At 31.1% G+C, this 5,063-nt stretch overlaps 1 long non-coding RNA gene across 2 annotated transcripts; it reads left to right on the top strand.

Moving 5' to 3' along the window:
* The first annotated feature begins 531 nt into the window (after positions 1-531).
* Positions 532-4,378, top strand: LOC111400954. Of its 2 annotated transcripts, XR_002703896.1 has the most exons (4): positions 532-636; positions 810-905; positions 1,052-1,150; positions 3,832-4,378. It is a non-coding gene; the product is annotated as an uncharacterized LOC111400954 (long non-coding RNA). The 2 variants fall into 2 exon arrangements; XR_002703897.1 differs by lacking the exon at positions 810-905.
* Positions 4,379-5,063: the final 685 nt, after the last annotated feature.

Genomic DNA, 5,063 nt, shown 5'->3' with positions numbered 1-5,063 from the left:
TGTATGAAGAACTTACGTATTCGTAAATATAGGTTTTGTCACTAAAAGAAATATATGATTTCCCTACAAAATATTGGAAGGCAAATTGAGATTTTTAGGTGGAGTTCACTTTTCCTACTAAAATGACATTTAGTAGGGCTATAATTTACTTCAAAAATTTTCAATAGTGAGAAGACTTGTTGTGCCCACTAAAATTTGTATTTTTTTCCCAACAAAAAATTTGACGACCAAGAAATATCTTTTGCCGACAAAATAAATTCACCTATTTGTAAGCTAATAATTAGTAGGAAAATTATCCAATTTTCATTTTACTTAATACTTGACCTATTTGTGAATAGGATCTGTTATGGGTTAAAACATCGAATCATCAATGAACTGACCCGTCAAACCACTTCAATTGTTTAAGAATTATTCTATTTGTACAATTTGGGGGGGCCAAGTGGATGCCCCCTATTGTCCCCCTTGTCAACCAAATTGTACATTAAATTGTACTTCTAGTGTGGTTGATTGTTTAAACTTTAAAAACAAATATTGAAACCTATCTAATCTCAGCTTTCTCTTGAATCCTATCTCGTGGGTTTCTCTTCGCGTTTTTCAATTTCGATCTTGTGTTCTTGGATGTGGATTATTGTCAAGGTACGATTCAGTACCCTTCTTCTTCATTCAATTTCCGCTCTGTTCGTGCAATTTGCTAATTTTTGGGGATTTTATAAATTTTCTCTTTATGTTAGTGTTATGTCCTTGTATGAATTTTGTTTTTTTTTTTTTTAATAATATTATTTGTTGACTAATGAGTATGGTTCGCTTAGGGGAAAATTGGAATTGATTCAGATCTGTTCTCCTGGCTTTGGTTCTCTCTCTCTCTCTCTCTCTCTCGCGTTCATATTTGATGTGTTGTGGGTTCGGTAGGTATTACTCGCCATCTATAAAGCCTATATTAAATATATCTTTTTTCAATTAATTGATAGGGTTTCTTTAATGCTTAGTTAATATTTCTGTTCAATCGCTAGATGCTGAAACCAAATTTCTAAGTGAATCTTGAATTTACTAGGGAGAAACTTGCAGAAATAGGCGATAGGTTGGATTATCCATGTCTCACAAATAAGCTGGCCCAATAGATAGAGCTCTTTCGAGAGACAATGCGATACAGGTTAGTTTTATTTTTATTTATTCGGCTAATCTGATAACCTTTAGCTCTTTAATATGATATCTTTTTTCTAATTTGTTTTCTCGAATAATTTGAATCCATTAATTGATTTATGATTAGCGAACTTTATGGGACAATTTTTAGCCGTGCTTCTGTTTACTTTGTTAGTGTTCAAGAAATTATTTTTCGAATTAAAATCATTGCAAATATACGGTTCGTTAACAAGTAATGAAGTGGATTTTGAGTTCAAGACGCTACAGAGATTGTATTAGTTTAAATTCAAATTATCTTCGCTTTAACCCAAACAATATAAATCTGTGATTTTTTCGATAAATTAAATGATCTACTTATGAAAGCAAAACCTACCTTAACTAAAATAGATGTAAAACTTAAATTAAATGCAAATTTTATAAAATGTGATACCACAGTATTAGGATTTCGAATCCCCTTATATCAATCCTCTTTAACCGCGAACTTCATAATTTTGACAATACGATTCAATTATGAAGACTGGTATTCTTAATTTGTTTAACAATCCCTTTCGAGTAAAATCAAACCTATTTTTACATGTGATCCGACTATATTTTTATGACAGATGCGAACATATACAAATGCATTAAAAAATCATGAATACTTAAAGGTCTCGTAAAGCGTAGCAATATATTCTATCCCTTATTAGATTCTACGACAATTGACCCAATGTCTAACTTATTTTCTATTTCTCAAGAGTAAAACAAGTTACAATATTCATACAATTAGTGATCAAGTAATTATAGAGAAAATTAAATCAATATCAATTATTCAAAGTTGAAAACGTGTTTTAACGTTAAAATAAATAAATTTCAAAAGTTAAAAGTTCATAATTTAAGATTTATCGCAAATCCTAACACAAAATAGTTTAGTCTAGTATAATGTTGAGATTTAACAAAGAAAAGATAAAAGATATCACCAAATATCGATAGAACGTGACTAATCCCTGCTCAATTTTCAGCTATAGTCACGCGAAAATATGTTTGCACTCCCAATTACTGACTTTGCTTTCATTCCTGCCTCCCAGCCGCCAATTGAATTCTTCAATTGAGAGACCAATTTTCTGCCTCTTCAGCCTCCAATTGAGCCATCGTTTCTTGTCTTCTTCTCTTTCAATTCTCTTCACAGCTGTCGATTTTTTTTTCTCTCTATGGGCTTATTTGGTAGGGATTTTGATAATTGATTTTTTGATCGTTGGAGAGAAAAGTGGGTCCTACCTATAAGAGAAATGATAAAAAATGACAGCCTAAATGGTGAAATAACGGTAAAAAAAATTGATTTTTTGGATGGAAAATCGATACCAAACCCCCCTATATATTTAACTCCAGCCGACTTTTCTCTCTTTCCTATGCGTGGAAATTTTCCAGCAGCCAACTCGTTTTATGGTCCTTTGCAATCTGTCTTCGCCCAATTGTTTTCTTTTGGTACAGCTCTTTTCTCATTCCACCAGCCAGCTTGTTTTCTCCTTTTTAATTGCCCTGAGTTTTCCAATTGGAAGTAATTTCAGCCCAAGTAAAATTAAAGCTGGCCAATTGATTTTGTTTTCAACAAGAGTCCAAGTTGAGGCCCAAATTAATTGCAATTTATCTTCCAAGGCCCCACTTCATCATAATTAATGCTAGTCCTTTTCTCCATTGTTTCTTCAATTTTGATTCTCCAACTTTTATCACACAAGATTTAGTCCACAAATTTAATAGCCTATAGATCATTTTCTTTTCCAAATGCTTCAAAACGGGTCCATAACTAAAACAAAAGGAAATTAACCCAAATTAAGTAGAAATTAATAATTTGACGATATAAATACTTAAAAATATGACATAAATAAGTGCACAAAACGTACTTATCAGTTAGTAAGATGATAAAGAATCTATGAAGCAAGTTTAGTCCTTGTGACACCAAGTTAGATGAGTAAAAACGTGTTTCGGTGAGTTAAAATAAATCTTCGAAATGTCCATGAAAATCTTTAATGGTATCTTTGTTGTATTGAAGGGATGAATCCCACATCAAAAAGAGAATGAAAACTTGACTAGTTTTTATGTAATTTTATTCCAAATTGCCTAGGCACTTAAAAATCAATTCTACCTTTATTTCAAGGGAATTGGCATATATAAATTAAAGACTATGCATTTGAATTATTTGGCTTTGCCAAATTTTTAATACATTCCATCAATCTCCATTAATTGTGCTTGATCAACATATGTACTATTTCACCTGAGGCATTTTATATCCATTTTAACCATTTGGGGAATGTATCGGTTAGAGTTGAGGTATCTTTTAGCTTATTGCAAGGTTGGACCAAGTTACAAAAGTCAAAGTAGACTCTTAATACTAGGGATCTTTGACATATCTTCGTATACCTTTTTAAGAAGTACATTTTATAACGTATCATGGAAATTCTCTCCCTCATCATCCTCATCACTTATTTGATATTATTAAGTTCATCTTTCGTGATAGCATTTCCATTTTGGAGTAGAAGAAAGATATAATGGTTGGGAATTGGAACAGGTTTAACCCTTTAAGCATCATTTACCACATGGAAATAAACACTGCTATAGTCAAAATAATTTCGTGGGTCGATTATATCTCATTGGTTGTGTTATATCTTTTGCAGATTTTGATTTTATGGGTGGTTCTCTTGTGGGTTGTGCTTGTAGGATAAGGTGCTTGTCGAAGAATGTGAATATCTTGTAAAGAGGACAAATGAGCAATAGTTTTTAGAAGATACCTCTTTAGAGGATAATCCTGTAAATGATCCTGAGATTGGACTTAATATAATAATGTCTATTCTAGGAGCAAAGCTCGAACGTCAATTCGTAAGTTGGGACATCTTTTTTCGATGTATACAGTATGGAGAAAGAGTTAGAAGCAAAGCGTATTGTTCGAACGGTAGCCGATGTAGCTCGAGTAAAGATGGAGCAAAGGATGCAAAATAAGTTGAAGGTTGTTAAGCAACAATTTTAATTCTAATTTGCAGTCTAAGCATCACTCTTTGCACCAGTTATGTGGTAAAGCTGGTTTCGTTGTACCACCATTTACACCCTTGTCAATAGAGATAGGGAAATGATGCTATTGTGGACGAAGAAAACAACTTCGGTGATGATGAGTTGCATATCTAATTCTGGAGGATGAACAGTTATGCTTTTTAGGTGCATAATAATAGTAGATATAAAAGATGTTTTCTATATTGTTTTTAAATTTGAATGTAACCATACTTAGTTTTTGTTTGTGTTTTCATGAAATATTTTGGATTCGATATTGCATTGATTGGCATTAAATGTCTTAAATAATTTATTTTTTCCATCTTTATATTATTTTGAATATGGTTAAAAAAATTACTATAATATAAAATAAATAAAATATATAAAAATAAATTAGTTTCTCCATACAAATTATTTCATAGTAGCCTACAAACATGCTTTTTCTACAAAAAAAAATATTGTGTAGAGAAAAATAGGGTTTAGCCTAAACGATAATCCGTTCCATGTTATTTCAAAATTTTAATTATTGAGGAAAAAATATATTTTAGTCTGCAAATATTCTTTCCACACAAGAATTTTTGTAGGAAAAGCAAGATCTAGCCCACAAAATAATTTGTAGGGAAAAGCGATATTATTTCTTGGGCAAAATTAACTTTTTAGGAGATAAATTATTTTGTCAGGGAAAACTTACATGACGTATTGTATTCATCTCAAAAGGGTTCGTAATAAAAACATTTCCCTACAAATAAAATTTTAGAGGAAATTGTCTTGTAGTGTGTTTATAAATATGTTTAAATAACTTTCTTTTTACTACCTTTAAATTAAGAAAAGTTACTGTTTAAGAAAATTTGCTGTTTATCTAATGACTCTTATGTTATTGTCAAAATAAGTAACTATTTTTCAAATTT

This window comes from Olea europaea, chromosome 10, assembly GCF_002742605.1.
Source record: "Olea europaea var. sylvestris chromosome 10, O_europaea_v1, whole genome shotgun sequence".
Classification (NCBI taxonomy): Eukaryota; Viridiplantae; Streptophyta; class Magnoliopsida; order Lamiales; family Oleaceae; genus Olea; species Olea europaea.
Note: the sequence above shows the minus strand (reverse complement) of the source record. Positions and strands in the feature narration are given on the sequence as shown.